The sequence below is a fragment of the Aulonocara stuartgranti genome (assembly GCF_965226115.1).
Source record: "Aulonocara stuartgranti genome assembly, chromosome: 14".
In the NCBI taxonomy this organism is placed as follows: Eukaryota; Metazoa; Chordata; class Actinopteri; order Cichliformes; family Cichlidae; genus Aulonocara; species Aulonocara stuartgranti.
The window spans coordinates 3261643-3286813 of NC_138950.1; the positions used below are offsets into that span (position 1 = coordinate 3261643).

At 42.0% G+C, this 25171-nt stretch overlaps 1 protein-coding gene across 5 annotated transcripts in view; it reads left to right on the forward strand.

Moving 5' to 3' along the window:
* The window catches only part of LOC309687839 (leucine-rich repeat and fibronectin type III domain-containing protein 1-like protein), a 423290-nt gene that overhangs the window by 160946 nt on the left and 237173 nt on the right, over positions 1-25171 (forward strand). For 4 of the 5 annotated variants that reach the window (XM_082503062.1, XM_082503061.1, XM_082503063.1 and 1 more), the window contains exon 3: positions 10050-10177. The gene's annotated coding sequence lies outside the window, so the exon portion shown is untranslated. The remainder of the gene's footprint in view (positions 1-10049; positions 10178-25171) is intronic. The other variant, XM_082503065.1, reaches the window with a different exon arrangement.

A 25171-nucleotide genomic window follows, 5' to 3' on the forward strand; every position in this document is an offset into this window, starting at 1 on the left:
ATGAATGAGAGAGAGAGGGGGAGAGAAAGAAAGAAAACCAAAGGGGAGAAGAGACGGTGAGAAGGGGGGGGAAGAGAGACAAAAAAAAAAAAAAAAAAAAACTCCTGGGTCACCTGTATGGAGAAAAAAAACAAACAAACAAACAAACAAAAACAAACAGAGGAGACAGCAAACAACAAAGAGCAACATAATAATAGAGAAAACAAAGCACCATCACAATAAACTAGCTAGTCATAGATATCAATATTTACTAAATAATAAACGATATTGTGCAGCACGCAAGATAGACAGCGCACAGTGTGCTTTGAGGCAGCAGCCAAGAAAGCTTTAGTCCGCGTCTGTGAATACCCATGTGTGCATACCTGTGTGGATCAGCATGCTTGCATTCCAAAGGTTTCTCCATGTAATGATCTGCTAGGGAGTGTGGGGGGGCCACAGCCCCGTCCTCCAGGGTGTGAAGCGGGTATGGAGGAGATCAAAACTCCAGACATCCAGAGGCCCCCAGAACACAAGAGACCATGGAAGACCAACAGAGGGGCAGCCGCGCCACTGTCCCAGTAAGAGCTGAGGAGAGTCCCAGATGAGGGCTCGCCCAGCAGCCGCGGAGCAGAAGTCAGGGGGAGTTGCAGTGACGCGCCCGTGAGCTCCGCCGGCCCCCAGCTGCGCCTGAGTGACCGAGCCCTAGGCCGAGAGGCCGGGGGCACCCCACCTCCAAAGGGGCCCGAGCGAGCCCCAGGCCCCAGGCCCCGACAAGCGGCCGCCAAGGAGTGAGCCGGTGTGTACCCGGACGCCCACCCCCAGACACAAAGAACCACCAACACACCGACACCTGAGGGAGTCCGCCACCGGCAGGGGAAGTGGTGGTGGGTGGAGATAGGCCTCCAAACCTTGGAGGGCCTGAGGTGTCCCCAGAGAGGTGGCGTCTGATACCCAACCTGACATATAGACACAGACATACAGGCACACACAGACACAAACATCCATTCCCACCCTCATGCTCTCATATGCACTCACTCCACACTCAACCAACGTGGAGACAGACATAAAGAGACGCTGTACACACAATCACACTCCCCAAGCGTACTCTACAAACCGGGTCTAGGTACCCTTGCCCCTGGAGGGGGGAATTGCACCCAGACCCAGGTGGTGTTACCCTTTTCCCTGCGGTGGGGAGAGGCAGACCACCCCGACTCCGCAGCAGCAGGGAGGCCCCACACCCCAGACCGCAGTCGGACGGCCAACTCCTCCTACTAGCCCTCCCGCTCCAGCAGGCCGCAGAGAATGGGGGTGGGAGAAGACTCCAAACCTCCCTCCACCCGCTCATTGTAGTGTTGATGCATATGTGTTCTAAGGTGCAATTAAAACCCAGGAGGGCATGGAGCTACCTGCCAAGGAGCAGCAGGTAAGCGCAGTCCAGACGCTTTTCTTTGCAAGCTCCTTTGACTACGATGACCTGGATGACTGAGAACCTTCACAGACATTTTGCTATTGATCTTTATCATTGAATTCATTATGTCACGTCTAAAACCATTTAAGATGATAAAATAAACAGACAGGAATATCCAAACTGCTGATGGTTTGTTCACAGTAATGTTTATTTGCATGTAAATGTCTGCATGTAGACTGTCCACCAACTTTATGATCCTCGTTTGACACCTTAAACCATTAAGAAAACCCTTTGGTCTCATTTTGCAACTATAAATTTTAATGATTGGACTGTTGATCATAAAGAGACTACGCTAATGGAATGTGCACTGACACGTGCGCATCAGCATTTTACTAAAGGCTCTGCCTGGTAAATAAGAGAATGAGGAAACATTAAATGACTGAATGACCCACGTGCAGGAATTTTTCATTAGACTACAGCAAAGCACCACAGTATGTACCAGTGAAAGCATGTGTTGAGGTGGAAGGCATGCACGAGAATGAAATGCAGAGAAGGTGCAGCTTTTCCTTTGTTTTACAGCTGCTGATATTTTCTAAGGTTTGGATTTTAAGAATGGCAAAAAACCCAGCTGCTGGAGTACATCTCAATCAGCCACAACATGAGGGTCGTTGACAGGTGAAGCGAATAACACCGATTATCTTTCGTTGCGAATGAATCTTAAGCTCATCTTTGCCTCCCTTTGACCAGGTCAAACTGTAAGTTAATGTCACTATGGATCTGCGAGAATAAAATAACAAGTTGTAAGTAGTATCAGTGGAAGCGCTCAGATGGTCCCTTTGCTGCTTTTATATTTCTGTCACTCAGGTTTTTGCCCCTCAGCGATAAACAGCTGATAGGGTATTGTTGTGACCCCGTCAGGCAGGCGGGCGGCGTGGACAAGTTTCCATGACTGCAATAACTCGAGAACGAGGCGAAGTAGGAGCTTCAAATTGATACCATTGGTGTATTTACCAAAACTCTCAGGCGAGTCAAAGGTCAGTGGTCAAATTTCCCGAAAATCTTGTGAATGTGAAAACTATAGTATTTTCAAATTGATAAGACAATGCATCAGCAGAAAAACATCTGCATTTACCTTAAAGAAGCAATTGCTGCTGCCCATCAGTCTAACAATTTAGAGTCCATTGTTCAACAGTAAGAAAGATTATTCACAAGTGCAAAGTATTGAAGACAGCTGCCAGTCTTCTCAGGAGTGCATGTCCCAGCAAATTCACCCCGAGGTCAGATTCCGCAATGTAAAGAGAAACTGCAGAAAACCTCAAGAACTGCATCTCAGACTGTACAGGCCTCAGTTAGCATGTTAAATATTCAAGTTCCTGACACAACAGGTAGAGCAAGACTTCTAGAGCAATGTCCTTTGGATAGATGAGGCTAAAGTACATGTTTCATCATGCTTAATGCATCAGCAAGGATGACCAAAGCAGAAGCTTTGTGAAAACCAAACACAGCCTATCAGCACAAACATCTTGTACAAACTATGAAGCATGATGATGTGGGCTTGTTTTGAAGTTGCAGGAGCTGTGCACCCTGCAGTCATCGAGTCGACCATAAACTCCTTTTACTCCAAAGTATTCTGGAGTCAAATGTGAGGCCATCTGTCCAACTGCTAAAACTTGGCCCAAACCAGGTCACGCAGCAGTATACTGACCCCAAGCACAGCAGCAAATCTCCAACTGAATGGCTTAAAAGAAAACAATCAATGTGCTGCAATAGTCCATTCAAAGTCCAGACCTCGACCTGTTGTGGGAAGAGAGCTGTGTCTAAATTAATGCCATCAAATTTCAATGAACTGGAGCTATTTTCTAAAGAGGAGTGGGGGAAATTCCTCCTCGATGACCTAAGAGATACACAAAATGACTGCATGAGGTTATTGCAGCTGCTAAAGCTGTTCAGCATGCTGTTAATATTGGGGTATACTTAATATTTCACAAAATTCTAATACAATCATTATGCTTCACACCATTGCAAACTGATTTAAAGTAAGATAATTGTGTATTTATATGTATTTATAAAGCATATTTACAAATTATAAATAAATCGATTTAGATATAGAGATAAAACAAAAATACTATCCAGAAAAACAAAGAAGATCCCCATAAATATCGTGAAAATGTTTTAATTTTTAATGACAAGCATGTATTTCTAGTTTTATTATTCCTGTTATTATCTAACAGTGTTTTGGTGGAGTTGCTACATGAAGCTGTTTCCATTTTCAGTCCCACAGTTTCCATATTTGAAATTGAAATCCTCTGCTGTTTGGTCCTGTAGGCTCCTGATCATCTACAGTGGCTCAGTATGAAGTCAGATATACGCAGCTAATCTTTTCTCTTGTAGCTTGGAGCCATGCTATAGCTAGTGCTAATCTCTTAGCCTACAGCATTAGCGCTTGCTAAGGCTAATCCCTTTTTGTGCAGCACCGGGCCCGCTAACGCTAATCCATGTGGCTGTGTTGTGCTAATGCTAATCCAGCTGTCAGTCAGAAGTGCTGACCGGTGTAGAGATGAGAAGACACCTGTGTGCTGCTTACTGTACTCCAGCTCTCCTCTTGCACTCTTGTCAGTTGCCATGAGGCTCAATTCACCTCCTGCTTCCCTCCCTCTCTGTCATTTCTGATCATCCCGTGGTCTTTCTGATTTAACCTGTTTGTCTACATGCCTGGTAATCCGTTTTCTAATCCAACCCTCTTTCCAGGAATGCAGCACTTAAATGTGGATTTCAACCTCAAATAAACCCAGCATTTCGAGCTAAAGCTTTGCTCTCAAACTTTATATGAAAATGCGTGTTAGAAGACACGCTTCTTTGGAATCGAGACGATCATTTTAATGCTTATTGAGTTATACAATCATTCTTTTAGGATGTCAGGACTCTTGAAGCTGGCTCCAAAAGTGAATGAATAGCCATGGACTAACCCAGGAGCGTTGACACATACAGCTATACAGTTGCTGCTCAGTTTCTCCTGCAGTGTTGCCAACTTAGCAACTCTGTCGCTATATTTAGCGAGTTTTCAGACACCTTAGCGACTTTTTTTCTGAAAAGCGACTAGCGACAAATCTGGCGACTTTTTCTGGTGTTATTGGAGCCTTATTTATGACGACTTTTTGACGTGAAAGCGTGTATCGCTCTTACTCTCAACAAGCAGTGGGTGCTGCCGTGGGCACCTCGCCCGTGCCAAAGTGCTCACAGGTGGAGGATAGTCCTCCCCCCGCTGCTATCAGGGCAGGAGATGTTCACACCTATGCATCCAAACTACAAATCAATCGCGCATGAGCGAAGCCGCTGCTCCTGCACTGACTGTAACGCAGTCAGTTCTTCTTTTACTGTTATGCTGTTTTGTGGATCACAAGGTTTAAAACTACTTATAAACACACACACATGCACACACACAAAGTAACTCCACCAGAGTGCCTATTTCGGGTCACTTTTGCCGGCCCAAGCCCGGATAAAGGAGCAGGTTTGGAATTGTCACATTAAAAAATCAATAATTGCTAAAAAAAAATATTAATTTGTAGTAATAAATAATTTCTAAATGCATTTAGGACGTATTTTACTCACTTTATGTCTCGTCCACGATGTTATTTCTCTCTCCAACAGCATAGGTTACAATTACATTAGCATGACCAATTATGCAAATTAGGCGATGAAGACATTTAGCGACTTCTAGCGACTTTTAGGACAACCAATAGCGATTTTCCTTACTGAGGAGTTGGCAACACTGGTCTCCTGTTCCTCACGTCCTAGGGGCATTGTTCAAGTTTGTGGCCTTTTAGAGCATTTTAGATGGTTTACTGTGAGGTACAGCCAGGAATTGACATTTGGGCTTTTGGAATAAGAATTGTAAGTAAATCTTAGCCCTAAAATTCAGTAGTGCCTCTAAAACTGTTGACATTACAAATTTGATAAAAACAGCCTTCTTTAAGGGCTATTTTTTAGCATTAATTTATCACATAGTTGGGATAGCAGGTTGATGAATGTGGGACTGAATTAAATGACGCATGTATATTTGGTGGTAATGATGAAACGCATCACCCAGTGCAACAATGCAGCTGTGACCTGCTCCACCTCCTGGGTGGCTGTAGCTCAGGAGGTAGAGCAGGTCACTTACTGATCGGAAGGTCGGTGGTTCGATCCCTGGCTCCTCCAGTCTGCATGTCAAGATACTAACCGCAACTTGCTCTCCGATGCATCCATCTGTGTATGAATGTCGTTAGAAAGCACTAAGTATAGATAAAGTGCTTGATTGGGTGAATGAGGCATGTTGTATAGCTTTGAGTACTCTGTGAGAGTAGAAAAGCACTATATAAGAATCAGACCATTTAGCCCTGTGGCAGAGCTAATCAGATTAGGCTTCGACTACACACATGTTGCTTCAGATTAATTGAACTTTGGGCTCTTTCACAGAATCTCGTTGCTAATACCACGTCTGTAATGTCAGCAAAATGATTCTCGTCTTGCTACCGTTGACACAAACAATGAGCGTTGCACTTTTCGGAGAAGGCACAGTGAATTTGAAGTTTTCCGATCTCCCGTTCTCTCCAGTTATCTGCTGTTTATTTCATCGTCTGGCGAGACAGCTTCCTGTCATTGCTAAAATCCACTGCTTTCGAGTGTCTGAACAAAACAGCTTGGATCTTCCCCGGTGATGAAACACTCAGCCTCTTCCTCCTTCCTCCTCCCACTCATTTCCAATAACTCCCCCTTGGGACAGCTTTTCTTCATCTCTGTTATTCATGTTCTTTTCTGCTTATTTTTTATGAACACTGTTGTTTTTTTCCCCGCCATCGTCCATCACGCTGTGTTTTAAAGCCATTTGGATTTTGTTATCAAATTCTCTTCTTTTTGTTTTGAAGCCACCGTTATTACAGCCCAGCTTCTTCTGTCATCTATCACCGCCGCACAAATTGTGTTTCTGCTGCATTTGTCAGTTGTGGCTTCATTTTATCACCTTGTTTAATTACCTTACTTCTATCTCTTACTGCAGTGCAAACTAAATTAACCAAAGTAAACAGTACACGCCTGAAAGCCTGGAGGCGATTCAAGTGAATACATTTCGAAAATGGGCGTTTCTTGAAGTAAAAAAATGTATTACTAAAGAAAAATGTATATATCTGCCGATGCACAGGATGTGATGTAACTGTTTCTCCAAAAGGGCTGTTCACCTACGCTACACCCACACCACCCTGATATCAAACTCTGAGAAAAAAATCCACCTTCAGGCACGTTGTTGGCACATTATACATCATCAGCGTGTGATGCTCTGAAGGTTATTCTGTGAAATATTTGTCTAATTTTCTTTTTTGTTATACCTGAATCCTGTCATCCTCATCAGCTGCACTTAGCACTTGCTTGCATTTCCCAGCATGCCTCAGGAGAAACTTAAGAGAACAGCCGTTCGCAGGTTTTTCTGTGTAGGTGGACTCGGTGATGAGGAACATAGGAGCTGAGAAAAGTGCGAGTTTTGCAGCTTACTGAAAACACATCGTTTCCTTTGTTAAAGCTGTAGAAATACTGAATCTGTGTTTTTGTCCCTCACAGATGTCAGTGATGCTGTATTGAAACATGGTGCTGGAGTGTGTCACTCTGAAAAGACACTTTTTGAGATTTCACGGTCACATTCATCTCTCTTAAAAATAATAGGTTGTGGGGTGTGCACACTGTTAAGTCTAATTGTTGAACGTTGTCATTGTGCTTCTTAAATTTGTAAGGTCTGAGTTCAATCTATAGGATCAAGACATTCCTTTGTCTCTGACCACTTCTCCAGCCTCTCTGTGCTGGGGGAGGCTTTATTGCAGATACATTTTATCTGGAAGATCTGTTTCTTGTGTGGTCAGCTTCCTGCCCTTTTATGGCTTCACGGTGAACCAATACAGGAATTGAACCATATATTGGGTGTGGGGGAGATTACCATTTTATGACTGAGGATGTTGTTAGAAACAGTTGGAAGTCACGCACACAGAGAGACACACACATTCTCACACACTCACTCACTCAAACACACACACACACACACACACACACACACACACACACACACACACACACACACACACACACACACATGCATACCGATGTGGGAGGTGCTTTTGCTGTGATGTGTATTGTGTGAACTGTTTTCCCAATAAAAGGCAGCAAGCAGAGGCCCGATTTAGGGTCATTTTGTGGTAGACACCGACGAGGCCTCCCTTGCAAGTAAATCGATCGATCGCTGACTGTCTTGTTTTCTTCATGATGAATAAGTCTCTAAACTAGCGGGGCTTGTGGAAACACAGACCCAACACACACAAATTCATCCAAACTGGTTGTTTGTTGGAAATTGGTGGAAACATTCAGCTCAGAAGCATCAGAGTGGGTTTGAAATAACACATAAAAAAAAACTAATCTGCCTTCCCAGAGAGGTGGATTTGTGGACTGATGGACTGAAATCACTTTCTTCACATCCAGAACAAACACAAAGTGTGAGGGTACTTGTGAGTGAAAGCAAATTGTCCCACTTCAGCAGAGCAGACAGCTGAATCCAGCTCCAGACTCCCATTCCTCTTTCAAGAGATCAAATTCAGATTACCAGTGTGATTAAGTCCATCCTGAAGATCCACCACACTTCATTCATGTCAGTTTGGATGACAAAAGGCTCCAAGTGCTTTTTCATGTTTCATGATGCCTTTCTTTAGCTAACAATAACACATTTATATAGCTAATACAGCACAACACTGTTAATGATGATAATAATAATGTATACTTTATTGATCCCAGTGGGGAAATTACTTTCTCTGCATTTAACCCATTCACTCAGTGAAGCAGTGGGCAGCCACCAATCAGGCGCCCGGGGAGCAGTGTGTAGGAACGGTACTTTGCTCAGGGGTACCTCAGAGTAGCCATTCAGTGGATTCGAACCCCTCACCTTCCAATCTTGGGGCGACCACAATTTCATTATTATTTCATATTACATTTTTTCCAAGTAAATCTCTGATTTAAAAAAAAAAACAAAAAGAAAAAATTCACATCTTGCACATCAAACTTGTCTCATTTCTAAGAGGCTGCGTTTAAATTTTTGGGAAGCGCATCTGTAACCGGAAGGTCGCTGGTTCGATCCCTGGGCTCTCTGTCCTGGTCGTTGTGTCCTTGGGCAAGACACTTCACCTACCGCCTACTGGTGTTGGCCAGAGGGGCTGATGGCGCGATGTGGCAGCCTCGCTTCTGTCAGTCTGTCCCAGGGCAGCTGTGGCTACAACTGTAGCTACCTCCACCAGTGTGTGAATGTGAGAGTGGAATTGTTAAGCGCTTTGGGTGCCTTGAAAAGCGCTATATAAATGCAATCCATTATTATTATCTGTGACCTCAGCAAACACTTAAATAGATGCAGGGCGTGCTCTAGTATCCTATTGAGCATGAACGGGCTGTGGTTGTGGTTGTGGCTCAGCAGGTAGAGCAGGTGCAATAATCGGTATGGTGTGGTGTGAGTGGGTGAATGAGACATGTTGTAAAAAGTAGAACTATTTAAGAAGCGTCCATCCATTTACCATGAGAGGGCAGAACTCAGTTCTTCAGTCATTCCTCCTCTCACTCATCACATGGGGCTGCAACCACGATGTCAGGATCCAGAATTTTCAGTCCAAGGCTTCACAGCAAGACTGCATTTACTGGTTTACATTCACTGTCTACATAGATCACACATACACGTTTGCTGTTTGAATGAGTGTAGTGGCAGACTTCTGGGGTTTGGTTTAAGCATCAAATGATCTTTGATCAAGTGTAGACACAGAGATTATTCTCAATTTGTCATATAAAGACTCTTTTTTTCATGCAGAGCAACAATAAAACACGACTCTGACATGCTGTCACGTAATGGACATGCGTGCACTTATATACATGACAGTAAGAGGTTTGCTATGTAAACTGAGTGTTTTCCATGAGAAACACTGAAAGAGTTAAGCTGTCTGATAATGGACATGTAATGGGCTTGTAACTTTAAAAGTAAGTGTTTGATCTGCAACACATTTGACATTTTTTCTTGAAAACTGACACAAATGATTAATTCTGAATAATAATATTAGCTGGTTACTGTTTGAGTAGTTCTTCTGGCTCCTAAATGCAAATATATAACAATAACAACTGTTTCAGGAAGAATTCAGGACTTCACATGTCCATTTGTAACCCTTCAAAATATTCTTTCTGCTTGACAATATTAATGAATTGTTATAGCTAATTGTCTTCAGCACAAACCTTTGAGTTATCAGTATTTTCATTTTTCATTTTGGATATTTGTCACTCTGTAAAACCACCGCTCGCTCCGCAGCTTCCCTTCGTCCTTTCTGTAGGTCCTGCTGAGGAATTTGGATGAAAGGAAAGGAGGCAGAGCAGCCTCGAAGGGAGGGCGAAAAAGAGAGAGGAAGAAGTGATAGAGGAAAAGAGGGAGGAGAAGTGACAGCAGGGACAGAAAATAGAGGCAAAGAATCTTTAGGAATACTAATGAATTAATGATGCAACGTGTTGACATTTTTCTCTTTCTTCTTTTTGTCCCTGCACTCTTTCCTTGTCTCATTTCAACCCCTCTCTTCAACTCTCCTCCTCCTCCTCCTCCTCCTCCTCCTCCCCCTCTGCGCTCCTGCAGGTAGGAGGGTGTCCTTGTTAGCTTGTCATCCTGTTGTAACCCTGAGGCCAGTGATGTGACTGGAATGTGAATTCATCATAAAAGGACCAACTCTACCTGAAGACTTCCTGCTTCCCCAAGAAACTCAGGTAAGTCGTACATAATGGAATATTTAATGTGATAATTCTCTGTGTGGTTTGACTGTATGTCTGGAAAAATTACAAGTGCTGAAAAGCAGCTTGGTAATTTTGGGGCTTAGTTTTTTTTAGAAGGTACGTCTCCAGTTATTTCATTCAGCTGAAAAGAGCCGATGCATAAGTGGGGAAAAGTGATCATGAACTAATACGTGGTTTATTTGAGACCAGTGCAGAGCGGCTTGTCTGCTTGGTGTGAGATGCTCATAATGTTTCTTATGCTGGGTTCTGGTGCTGGTACTCGCCGTCAGCCCGACCTGCCGTAGACCTTCTATGGCACCACTTTGGGCCGGCAACAAAAACGGGCTTTATTTTTTGTCCTTTCCTTTTTTGGGTCAATCAGGAGTGTCAGAATCAGAATATCATATTAATCCCTGAGGAAATCATATGCGTACAGCTAGGGCTGTGCGATATGACCAAAATCTCATCTCCCGATATACGAATTCTATCGCCCGATAACGATATAAATCACAAAAATTTAACATTTTCTGTAAATTCTGTGAATCTCGGGCAGCTCGACTTACGTGAAGTGTTTCCAGCTGCGCGTCATGTAGCTGCAGTCGAGTGTTTTAACCGATGCATGAAACGACACATTTTTAGACATAAGTTGTAAAGGCCGCCGTTTTCTTTGTATTTATTACACGGCGTGCTGCGGGGAAAAGCCTGTTCTAACGTTTGAGTCTAAGGTTTATTTTTTAGCACCTGACGGCTCTTTTTTAATTCTCATCCGTAAATAATCTGCTCTTTCACGTGATTCAGTTTATTTTGAAAAGTCTCAACAGGATCTTGAGCTTTATTGTGAAAGGCTTATGTGGAACGGTTATATAAAATATAAGAGAAAGAGAGAACTTTAAGAAATGAATATAGCCACTACAGTGACCATCAAAATGATGAAAAATACTGCCGTAAACAGTTTATTTTGCGACACCACGAAACAACCGATAGCGTAAAATGAAACGATAGACGTTTTTATATCGTCATCCAATATATATCGTTATATCGAACAGCCCTACGTACAGCTGTAATAGCTGGTGTGGTTGGTCTTGCTGGTGTAGCTAGATGGATTAGGTAGAAGTGCAAGTAGGCAGCGCACCACATGTCGTAGCCTTGTCTATGACATTTTTAGATGCCACCTTTTACTTGACTGTTCAGAGTCCAGAGTTCTGAATGGACAGACTTCAGGTGCCCCAGTCCCTTGGATATGCAGGCTCAGGCTGCTGTGATGCACTGATCCTTTCACTCTTTATGATGTCAGAAAGAGCAGATACCCTGATCTCAGGTCCGACTCTGGGTGGGAAAATTGAAGCTTGTAAGGGTCAGCCCGTCAGACGAAAACTGTGGGCAGGGAGCTAAAACAGCTTCTTTCAAATGTAGCATGACCTGAGGGGACTGGTTCAGTCCTTTCTGTTGGTTTTCTTCCAGGAATATGTTTATAGTGTCTTTAACTGGACTGTGTGTGCAGCACAGCCGGTAATACTGTGAGTGTGTGTTTGTTGTCCTCATGTAAAAGGCCTCTCCATGTGTGTGAGCTCCATTCTGTCACATCATCATTACAAAACACATTATTATTAGAAATTACATAAAACATTACGTGCATCCTGATGCTAACAGATGTGTTTTTAACATAGTTACGAATAGTTACACCACTTACATTAAAAAAAATAAAAATAATGTAACTACTTTGAGTTCTTAATCAAAATCGTAGAACTTGATAGTTTTGATTACTTTGCAGTTACTTCTCTAACAAATATCTGAACCTGGGAAATAAAACAGGATTGTCCTTCAAAGGCTTGTGAGGTTTGAAATAAGGCATTTTAATGAAGACAGATTTCCAACATTGCAAAGGTTCTTTTGGGCCAACACAGCCACCTGCCTTGGCGCGGTCGGCTGGTTGCAGGCACGACAGACTTGGCTCGGTTGAAGGAATCACAAGAGGCTGTAGAAATTAAAGCAAAGAATGCCTTAGAAATGGAGTCTGTCTGGACGTATCGACAGCGCCTCGTGAGCCACTTTCCCCACAGCGCTGTTGCACTTAAATGTGTTCCAGCAGCTTTGCTGAATGGCACTGAGCAGAAATAAGCCAAAAGAAAGGATTTCTGTACATAATGAAAAAATGACGTGAAATTTACTGACAACAAAACACAAGGGGCGATTTTGACACATAAATTCTGTTTACTGAAGTGATGATTGGTTAATGTTCACCTGCCACTAAGAAGAATCTCTACAGAATAATCTACACACAAAGTGTGCTCAGGGCACAGATTATAAACCACCATTAAATATTGTTTAATAGCAATTTTCCATTGCTCTGTTTATCAGTGTGACATAATTCTATCTATTATTTTATTAATAATTTATTGACTCTGTCGTAAAGCTGTCTAACATAACATAATAGTCTTAAAGAATCATGTTGTTTGTGTCTGAGGGATACGATCCCCAGTAATGTTCACAGTATGTTTGTTCAGGTCACCTCTTACTAATACGAACACCACATGTGATAAATCTCTCCATAACCAGAGAAATTGTTGAATTTTCTACCTATGATTTGCACATTCATTCATTTGTTTGTTTGTTTTCTTATTAAATGTTTCATTTTAAAAGCTTGTTACTAAAAAGTAAATTACTGGGATTTCTAATTAGCCACATTTCGATTAGTAAAATGTTGTACTCTGTTACACATGCAAGCCATATTTCATGCTTCATTAAGTTAAATTAGCCCAACACACACCTCCATAATCCTTCTTCTCTTCTGTCATTACACCTTTATTCTGAAAGTCTCTGCAGCTATTTTATTCTGGGAAAAAATGTCCTGGTGAAAACATCCCACCGAGTCATTTAGCCAACTTATCCAGAGTGACTCACAATAGTATAAGCTGCAACAAATCGCAATCCCTGCATCATCCACACAGTGCAAGTGTCCAAGAAGAAAAGCTGTAAGAGGATTGCAGGGGTCAGAGCTGTACTGCACTCACAAAAATGGTATAAATTTTCCTGTCCATTAAAGAGATCTTGTACTGTATTACTGTAGCATCGGACAACATGAAATATGAGCTGAAAGAACAAATTCAGAACACGTGACACTTCTTCTTCCACAAGCTTCATTAAGTAACAGTAAAAACTGCAAAGAAAATGCAATTTAAGAATCTTCTGTGGTCTCATTTGGGGTCGTCAAATATCCCTTATTCGCATTTTTTACAGTACTGTGCTGTCCCCATGATTTCATCAGGGGTTATTCTAGGTGGAAGACACTGTTGAATCAGTAAAGAAACTCACATTGTGTCTTTAAGTATGCAATGATATAATAACTGACTTTGCACTGATGAACCATGATGACCATCTGTCTCAGATGCTGTTGGCCCTCCAAGTCCCCAAACCGTTTTTGACCCACTGAGCCGCGGACTCTAATAACTCCAAGACGTCTGCAGCAGATTGTTAAAGTCTCATTGTGTCGCTCTGTTATCCTGATGAAAGACGTCACTGTCTTTGGGGGAAACCATTCCACTGAAAGCATGTGTTGTTGCAGACCAGGTGGCACATGAATACCTGAACATGGTGTTTCCCAGCACAACATTTCCCAGAGAGTCATGCCCCACCACCAGCCTTACTCCCTCACAGGGTGCTAGGACCATGTGACTCAGCAGGTCAGGTGACCTGCCGTTGCTTAAAGGAACAGTTCAGACCTTTTCGTGCCCACTGTAGGCGTTTTCCACGTTGAGCAGCGGTTACCAATGGGTCTCAACACATCCTTGTACATCATTCACATTTTGTGTCATTCTTGTGTTACAGCAGCCCCTCTCTCACCTTTGACCCATGCTGAGAGCTCTTGTTAGGGGCCAAAAACGTATTCACAGGGCTGTAGTTTGTATCGTTATGCTCACCACTTACCTTTCAGTTAATGAGATTCACCAGACCAGTCCTTCTGTTTCTCTCGCGTACACAAAGATGTTACTGTTCAGGTTTCATCTAATACAGGCCAGATTGTTGTTATGAGATAATCAGCTCTATATGCTTCACATCAGAGTAGTCGTAGTGTTTTGGATGAGTGTATTTAGTCCTAAAAGAAGGATTTTTTTCTATTTTCTACATTATTTCTGTCAGAGATTTACAGTTAACAAACAGTCAGGTGAATAAACAACAATGAGACACTTGTGTAGGTTAACGTGCTGCACGGGTGAAAAGCTCAGAGCAAATCACACCGAACTGCAGTATTCGTTTATTTTTATAGGTTACATCGTCAATATGCAAATATAATCACATTTCCTGTTACGCAGGTCCTGATGCTGTCTGTGTGTGTGTGTGTGTGTGTGTGTGTGTCACAAAGTATGTGTGTTGCAAGTCAATTTCTAAGAATAATATAATGCAAGTCAACTTCTGCGGATATGTATTTCTGTACTGGTCTCTTGTCAGTGTCACCGGGTCAGCTTCCTGTTTCAACAGAAAACTGTCTGGTGAAATATGTATAACATAACTTTTGAAGCATAAGCAAATAAAACAATAAAAACTCCCTAGCGTTCTCTCGCTCGCTCACACACACACACACACACACACACACACACACACACACACACACACACACACACACACAAACACCTAACCCTAACTCTCAGCCTAAACCTAAATATATACTGTAACCTCAAAATGAGTCAAATGCCTTCAAACTCATGAGGACGGGCGTTTTTCCCCCATAAGTGACTGTTGGTCCCCACAAGTATAGTAGCATGCCAATTATCTGGCAAATATACAGATAAAAAATAGATTGCACTTTCCCCTATCTGGATGCTAAAGCTACTGTATATGATGCTTTGTGTTTGTGGGGAACTTTGTAATATACCCTCTGGCTTTATTCTTTCATTGCTTCCTGGAGAATCCTTGACTGAACCTTGAATTTTTACAGCATGTATAAAAACATCCTTATTTGTGCTCATAATTCCATCCCAAGAGAAACTGTTATGGTCTAAAAAAAAAAGAAAAAAAAAAAATCAAAACTGTTTCTGTTTCAAAATAAAATGAGACCTGAAATTACAGACCTGGGCATATGCAGCAAAACAGTAATAGCTTATTTTCCACCTCTGGAGAACACACCGCGCCACAAAATGGTCCAAAGCTGTCCTTTTCTTTGGCTTCAACATCTAAATTGATAATTCAGGCAGAGAGCTCGAGGCACAAAGGCCCCTATGGAGGACTGAAAACACTCATCTGATATATTGTTCCTGCACTGGGAGACCGAGGTATTCCTCTGGGCTACATTCACTCTCCACGGAGCAAATCCATCCACAGAACTCTAAAAATGTCTCTTTACGGTGATTCAGAGCTCTGCATCAGCACCCGATCACAGCCATTTGTCATGTGGACGAAGGATATCTAATCTTTATCTGAGGTGCTGTGTTCTAATAGAGCAAGAAAGGGGCAAGCATTAACCTCCCCTCTGTCTCTGACACTCTGGCTTTATTTCTTTCCATGTGACCTTTGCTGCTTCTCTATACTCATGAGGTTTTGTTGGACTTGGGTGAACATGTGCACACAGTTGTCCAGCCTGTTGATAAAAATGCTCGCCACTGGAAAAAAAATCAGTTGCATGTGTAAAATGATATTTTAGTGTCACATACCAGCCAGCTTTTGGTGTTCACAGAGGCGGAGTTAAGTTCTGCATTAAAGCATGGCAGCAGAAAATGCAGAGCTTAAATTCCACTTGGACACTCAGATAATCCACATATATAAAAAGACGGGAAAAAACAACATTTACCCTCAAAACCCCTAAAAAATAAATGAAGCAGAAAATATAGAGGAAAAGATTTAAAATATGAAGCTTGTACTTTTTCTTTTTATTTAGCATAACAACAGAACCTAATAATAACTCTGGAGATTCGCGATGCACATATGTGTGGCTCCATGTGCGCTTTTGCAGATCATTTCATATTTAGCGATTTGTTTGTGGAGGATGCTGGGATGTTTGTGAGCCACTCTGCAGGTTTTAAGTTCAAATATTTCCATCTGCCATCTCTTTTCCCCTCATACTCCTCCTTCCAGTCTTTAGCTTTACGTCTTTCATCTTCTAACTAACCCTCACACTTGTTTCCTGCTCATGTCGTCTTCCATTACCACGAGTACGCTCCTGCTTTCAGTCGTTCCTCACTCAGTGTTAGTCAGCCACTGCGTCATCCTCGCTGGTCTCTCTCTATCTCTGCTTCACACTTTCTTTGTTTTATCTTGCTTCTTTTTCAGTCTTTCCCCCTACTTTTTGTGTCCCCGTTAAAATATCTCTTCTTTAACTTTGCATTGTCTTTCAAGTTATGCACTGATAGCTTCCCATCTCTCTGCCCGTGCGACGATAACGTTAGTATCACTGGAGAGTTCCACGATCAAAGAGCCTGTGATGAATAATAATTATGAGGCAATTACTGCTCGCAGAGATACGAGTGCTTTACACCACACGGAACCAGTTTTGCTTTTCAGTGTTGGGTAGCTTTAGCTTAGCAGTCCTTCGTGCTAAAATTAGTTTGCTTACACACTCGTTCACAGACCCGACGATAAACACACAGAACAACATACAATAAAGGCTCAAATGTCCACAGAGCAGTCTCCTTTTGCACTCAGATCAATTATTTATGGTGTTTATCTGTGTGGATGCAGGAACACTTTATGGATTTGTTATTCAGATGTGGATCAATGCCATTGTTTTAGAACTTGTGAGAAGAAACTGTTTCCACTCAGCAGCTATCCTTGAACAAAGAGAGTCATAACTGTGTACAGTATATAGTGTTGTGGTGATACTGCCGTTTGAGTCATACTGGTTTGATCATGATCAGGTTATGTATCCAGTAAGAGTCACCATGAGTATCTGAATACTCACTGCTTCTCAAACTGTGCACAACATAAAAACAAGAGACATGTAGCTAAAATCATACTAGCCCGGATGATGCTGGACAACAATGGGCGAGAAATTCTACAGGTAAGAGCATCATAACATGTTGAGAGTGATCATTATGTAAATAAAGAACCCATCAACTACATGTTCCCAGAATTCCTAGGGGCAAACCAGTGTCCTCCCTCACTGATGGTTTGTTGGTGCTGCAGATACAAAGAGTCTCAACAATGACAGCAAGAAAAACCTGTTTCCCTGCCAGTATGTTCACCAAAGGCTTGTATGAAGGCTAAGAAGCTTTTTTTGAGTCATTCAGCATCGTGACAAAGATCCCGTCATTGGTGGTAAGTGCGGGGTTTAGCTGCAAGTTCTTCGTGTATTGTTAAACAAACAAAACAATGTGTTGGATACAACAAAGACGGTGAAGTAAAACTAGAACATGAGACGCTGTATGTGTGCCTGTGTGTTTTAGGGCTGTTTGTATGGAGACGATTGAGATGAGCATCAATAGAGATGGAATGAAAGGACCCAAGGCAACACACACACACACACACACACACACATTTCTTTGGCTGCCCTGTGATTGACTCACTGAATGTTTTTCTTTTTGATGATCACTTTTATGTCTCCATCTTCAGCTGTGTGTGTGTGTGTGTGTGTGTGTGTGTGTGTGTGTGTGTGTGTGTGTGTGTCAGCCAGTGAGTCAGTCCACCCCCCACCCTCCAACCCCACCACCCCCTCCCTATTGCTGGAGGATCATCCAGGAATAAACACGCATCTCTCAGGCCTGGTTTCTCTCGTCAGTGATCACTGTTCCTCCAACTCTCCACTTTACACAGTGATTCACAGCACAGACTCAAAGCTGGAAAACAAAAGCCTGAATATCTATCCTCCAACAGTGGATATTAACCTGCCACTGTACTTAGTCACTGCTCTTTATTTCAGTGTTTTGTCTGTTGTTTGTAAAGTTTATCTCACAGATGTTAAGATACTTGATTTCACAGTCTTTCAGTATAAACACAGTTACTCTGCACGGTCAACGTTCTTCACGCCTGAAACTGAAATGCATGAACTCTTGCCTTCTATCTGTCCGCTACCAAATCTGCATACATTCCATATACAAATGATACAAAAGTGTGTAAAACAAGTTTGTATTTTAATAGTAATAATAATAATTCTTATTATTTTGCACTCACATACCACATTTCTATTCCTCCCCATTGTAGTAAAGCATGGGGCTATGTTGATTTCTAGTAATTATTATTTCCAAACACAGTTCACATCTGCTGGAAAGTATATGAATATTTTAATTAAACAAAACACAATATAGATTTTATTTAATTTAATAGTTCTTTGGAATTTTAAAGAATCTAAACACTATATAAAAACAAACTTTGTGACATTCCCAAAACGTTTGGCCACAACTGATTTTCATTTATTGATTTTTTTTATTCAATATTGCTACAATTTTAAGAATGACATTTCTTACCTTTGTGCTGGTGCTTTGCTCAGGACAAACTACTCTGCAGTAGACATTTTGTGCATTTTTATGCATCCAGATAACCCCGTGGCAGCTACTGCAGCTCACCCGTGCCCTCAGGGGTCACCTGGCTTCTTCTGTCTTAGGTGGACTTCCTATTTGGCATCTACTTTCAGCCGGGTTGTGACACCAGTAACACTAATTCACTAATCATCTGCAGTACTGTTGGAGGGCTGTTGGTCCTATGTGCAGCACACCTCGGTCTACTGCAGTACAGTTACTGTGTGATCATCACACAGTAACTGTACATCTTGTAGTAGCCCACAGAATGTCGGCTACTACAAGATCCTGTTGTCAGGATCGTGGCCTGCAGTGTGTTGTTTGACGTTAAGGCCTCTGAATTCGCAGTACATGTTGGTCATAAGTGTTACATTACACACAGGTGGTCAGATTGCTTCCAGTAAAAGTGATGTTTCTTCACATGTCCATCCTCTACAGCCTCCATGGCCCAGGTTAGAGTTGGTAATCAGACCATCTAATCCCAGCTTATCTCAGTTTTTCACACCTCACAATAAGTTGACGGTGAGACTTCATAGTAATGTGATGTAAAGAAAGTCTGCGTGTGCCTTGGCAGTGCCCTCAGATCAGTATTTGAAGCTGTATGAAATATCTCGTGCTTTTACAAAGAGTCCGCTCTCTCTCTCCCCAGATGTTAAAATAAAAGCTAACTATACCATATGTGAATCAGCAGCATAAAGTGCAAAGGTCAGAGTCGTGGCTCCTGCAGATGATTCATATTCCTCTTTCTGCCATGCAAATGACTCACAGTTTAAACCACAAAGGGTCAGATTTAATCTTTGTTGCGTTTGTAGTTGCGTTGCCCTGAAGACAAACCGACGATAAATCCGAATCCAGCTGTTGATCTCTGTCTCATTAGTTCAGAGCATCTTTCTCTTCACTTCAAGCGCCCTATGAGCTCTTCTTGTCCTTTTAACCCCTCTCCTTTCTCCCTTCTTTCTTTCTTTATTATAAAAGCGAGTGGTCCTGCCACTATTCAGAGATCGTCATAGCATTCCCCACAAGACCCTCCGCTCTTACTTTCCTGAGCGCACTCAGTCACTGTGGAACAAACACAGTGGGTTTTATCCTCAGATGACTTACTTGCTGCTTTTGTATATAAATGGATTTTCTGAACCATAAAAAAGCAGACGTGACATGCTGAGCTACAAAAGAGAAATAGTCAGACAGTTCAGGGAGGAAATAGAGATGCATTAAGGGAGAGAAAGAAGGAAGATGCTTTGTGTGCTCAAATAATACATTTCTTTCACTTTGTTATTGATATAAAACCTGATGCAATGTATGCCAAATCTGTTTGATGATTCCCTCAAGCAGGTGTGCACTTTCTGTGACTCTAACACAGGTACAAACTGCAACCACTGTGGAAGCGATTGATGTCTTCTTCCTTAATGTTTCATCTGATGCCAGTACCGATAAAAATATTTTTAATTTCACGGCAAAACCACCCTGTCTCAATTATTCCAGCAGCCACGACTGGTTATATAGCAGTGATTTAAACATCCACACTAATCTCCTCATTTCAAAGTGTCTGGATTTCTTCCAGTGGTGGGGCACAGATTTAATAAGACCCTGCACTCTTTTTCCCTTTCATGAGCAAAAGAGAAAAGCAGCTGGATGAGGGTTCGGTGAAATACTATTCTTTGGAAAATTGGATGTGACGAGTATACTTAGGTTAAGGCTGCCTCGTGCTGAGTAGGCGGTGCAACTCAGTCTGACCAAGGTCGTCAAGGTCCTCATCAAGGTCGCGATGTAGGGTACAGGGTACACCTTGGACAGGTCGCCAGGTCACCAGCCTATGACAGGGCTAACACACTGAGACCGACAGCCAATCACAATCACATTCACACCTAACCAAACAACTTGGACTGTGGGATGAAGCCTTTGGGGGCAAACTCCACATTTGGGGGTGAAGCTGTAGCGTTAGCATAGATAGTAGTAATGTAGACAAACAGCAAATACAACATAAAAAAATGCTTCCATGGATTTTTTACGAGACATAAAAGCTATATTTACCAGAAAACCAGTGGATGATCTAAGTGAAAGAACAAAGGCTTATATAATATAGTGATATCTTCTGATAAAGTAATATCGGGAGGAGCAAGTTGATTTAAAAGCCGCCCGCTCCCAGTTTGGGTTTGGGAGACAGACACTATCTCTGGTTTTCAGATCAGGCTTCAAACTTTCCTCTTTGCTAAAGCATATAGTTAGGGCTGGACCAGGTGACCCTGAATCCTCCCTTAGTTATACTGCAATAGGTGTAGGCTGCTGGGGGATTCTGTGTTTATACACCACCTTGCATTTAATCATTAGATGTATAGCAGCTTCTCTTCTCTCCTGTCTCCCTCCATCACCCCCAGCCGTCGTGGTAGATGGCTGTTGCATATAAAAAAAAACTGAATTCAAACTTAATGCACAGTTAAAAGAACTTCAAAACGTTTTGGGTGCCTCTGCTCCCAAATAGGCACCAGGCAGCGAGACATGGTTCCAGAATGATGCTGGAGGGACCTTCAGAGCCAGGTGATAACTGTCTGTGGGTTTATCATAAACGATACATCAATACGCTAAATCTGTTGTTCAATAACCTCATTATGTTAATCTAATGTTGAACATTGGCCATTAATGGCTAATCAGGACCAATCAGAATCAAAGGTACATGACAGAACTGTTGTGCAGTACAGGAAACATACATCGTGTTTTAATGAGGTCCAGTGCTTTGTTACAGGAGTTTACTGCAGTGTGTTTTAGTCTGTTTGTAATTTGCTGCTCGCTTGCAGCTTGTTTGTTTGTACTTCCGCTGCATGCGATTGTGCTGCATGTATGTGCGGTAATTATATGTCCTGTTGTGTGTTTGCATGGGTGATTGGTGTATATGATCTCTGTGCGTGTGTGGGTATGAATGCAGCAGCAGGAAATAGGTCACACCCGGCGATGTTTTCTCTGCTAATATACACGTCTGTGCCAGGAAAGCGATCGATAGCGATTGTGCTGGAAGAACAATCTCGCCTGTTTGCATCTTTCTTCTCTTCATCTGTTTACCTCTCAAACACCTCGGCTCCTTTTGCTTTCCACTTGTTCGTCTATTTCTGCTGTCATTTCTTTTTCTCTGCCTCCATTTTCACTTAAGTTCACTGTTATGTAATAAGAATAATAACAACAACAACAACAACAACAACAGCAACAACAACAACAATAATAACAATAATAATAATAATCCATTTGATTCATATCATTTGTTTAAAAAATCTCAGCCTTATAGTATTCCAAAAATATCAACAATGGGAGAAAAGCAGATGAATGAAAACAAAAGACAATAATAAAGAACACAATAGTAAAACATTAGGGCAGTGTTTCCCAAACACTGTGCAGCGGCACATACATGAGCCGTGGAAGATTATCTGGTTCCACCTGATTAGTTTTCTAAGCGATCGGCGTGAGTAACAGTACATTCTCTTCCACTAGAGGGCAGTACAACTTCCTGCTCTAATTAAATTGGTTGTCACCTGCCAATAAAACAAGCAATAGATGAATATTTGAAAAGATAAAGTAGTCAGTCTGACCTGGTCCTGGAGAAAACAGATGAAGGTTCTAGCATGAATAGTGGTCAGAAGAAAGCAGAAAAGGTAAACTGGGGACAAACCGAGCTGATTCTGCTCTGTCTGGTGCGTGGTGAAAAATGATCAATATGCTTTTTGTGCCATTTTTGTTTGATGGCGTGCCGTGTGATTTTTCTAATGGGAAATATCTGCCGTGGCTCCAAAAGGTTGGGAAACACTGCATTAGGGCAATATTATAAAAAGCTATAGATAGATGCACATAAACAGGTACATCGCTCGGTCCCCTTCGGGAAATTTCTTGCACTGGAAGTCACCTGACATTTGTATACACCACCTAAATACGATCACATGAACATAAGATAAGCAGACATGAGGGTGAGGAAACCTCGTTCCACAGCATTTGAGTTTAAACTGTGAAATCTGGAACTATAGTTGATTCTCTGACATGAGGGATCTGGGTTCAGAATGAGGAACAACCATTCTGAGATTTAAAGTGGAGCTATACTGTGCAGGGACTTAAAAGTAATCAATAAAATCATGAATGGGAAGCCAGGCAAACACCAAATCACATGCCTTTGGCCTGTGGGAGGAAGACACTTGCACAAAAAGGCCCCGGACAGAAGGTGGATTTGAACCGAGGACCTTTTTGCTGTGAGGCAATAACCGCTGTGCAACCCTGCTGTTATTTATAGGTAAAAGTGTCAGTTCCAGTGACAGACAGTGATGCCTTTGAATGTCTCTGTCTCAATAACACAAACGTTTTCACTTTTGAGTGGCATTAAAGTCCAAAAATCTCCCAGTTCTCACATTTCAGAAGCTTGAACCTGAAAATGTTTTAATTTATTCTTGATGGATTACTTGTATAATTAATTCATTGCTGGGGCTATTTTAGGCCTGAATAAGCATCTGTTTCAGAAAAATAGATTTCATGTGTATTAGTCAATTTGTAATTTTCAGTTTTTTTGTCTTTGTGCCGATGGGTTAATATATTTATATTTTACGTGTCATCTAAATTATTGATGTTTGTTTTTGTTGGAGAGCAGATCAGCGCTCTGTGCTGGGCGGCCTGAGGCTCATTCAAAGTCATAAATCTGTCTGGATGAGTTATATGCAGTGTTGGGGAGGCTTCCACATGTTAAACAGAAAGAAATCCAAGGACAAACTCCGTCCTCACTGGAGGCAAACATAAAGAAGTAAAGAAGCTGCTGTCCGAGGCTTGACCTCTCAGTGTGCCTGTCCTGATTTATTTACTTAGCATACACTTTCTTCCAGCTCCCCAAGCATTACTGATTGTGGAAGAAATGTGTCTATATTATTAAAAAGTGACACCAGATTCTTGCTTTAGTACTTACTTTATTCCACTGTACTTTGCCCAATTACGCCACACTTTTTTTTAGTAGAATCTACATCACAGGTTGTGGTTATGAAACTATATTTTTACTTATAAATTTCCACCTCAAACTGTGATTTTCTTCCCTCCCCCTATGAAACTCCCACCTTTCTCCTTGCACTAATAAAATTAACTTCACACAACAACAGATTTGGGTTCCTCCCAGAATGTTTTAGCATGGATGGCTGCAATGAAAATGATAAATAAAGCTCTTATCTGATGCCGTTTAAATGTGTCACCAGCACGCGCTCATCGTCAGACGGCACAGACCCAGCGCTTCGTCTCTGCAGCATTCAAGCAACGTGGAGCCTTCAGAAAACTCCCTGATTGCTGAAAGATGAAGGTTTGCACCTGTGTCGCCTCCAGCGACCTTAATATAATCGAACCCAGCGACCAGCTGTAATGAAGCTGTCAAACATACTGTACCTTGTTTAATTATTTAAAAGCTGGATGCAGGCTGTGCGATTATAGAGCTCTATATGGGAGCTGTGGAGCCATGACCTTTAAAGTATTAATGAAGCTGCAGTGCAATTAAAGGTTGATATTCGACATGGTCTGGCAGTCAAACCATGGTCAACTTTTTCCTGTGTGTAATCCGGGAATCTTGAATGACAGAATGATCAGGATTCATTTGATCAGGAACACACAACGGGGTGTAAATGGCACGTGGGGTGCAATGGTAGTTCAACAGACTTGAATTTGATGAGTACTTGCACTACTTTCCTGCTAGCATAAATGGACCGACACACACTAAAAGTTATTCACATTAGTTGTTTTTCTCCAAAACAAAACATTAGACTTCAAGTTTGGAACATTGTGGTTTATGGATATGGAGGCACCGTCCATCCCTCAACCTTTTCTCATCCCTGCCACAGTTTCCAAGTTAGTAGTTCTACTCCAGCATCTAGCTAGCTCTACTAAGCAGGAGTAACTTTATTTCAATTGGCAGATAATTTCAAATATACCTTTTCAAAAAGGAAATATACAAATTGTTGTGTGCGGTTTGGATCGGAGCTAAGGTGCAGTTGCTGTATTTCCCGGGAAGAAGAAGAAGAAAAAATAACATCAGATATTGGATCTATACATGACATCTTGTAATAAAAATTGAAGTGCACTATACAGTTTAGCACAGACAGTTTGGAGTACTGTGGTGAAGTTTACAGTAATGCACTATGTTGGACTGATGCAGAGCAGGCTGTGGTGTTCATGGGTAACTGAAGTTTTGTTCATTTACATCTGAAAAAAAGCAGCAGCTTGTGCTCAGCTGATCACATCACAGCCTGCACTAAAGTAGTGCTCTCCATGTGCCATTCTACCACACGGTGATCACCACTGAATGTGGAAATATCAGCTGGGTTTGTGTGCCTCTCGCCTCCTCACCGCAGCGATGTTCACGATTTACCGTACCTCATCGTTGACAAGTTAGCGAGTCTTCAGTGATGCTGAAAAATCTCACCGCACCTCTCTCTCTCCTCATCAGGTCTTTTCAGCGAGTCTCTGAAAAAAAAGAAGTACGAGACATTGTGTTGCTTCCAAGTTTCTCTCTGAGTGATTCTTTTCTATCCGTTCTGGAAATGCTCTGATG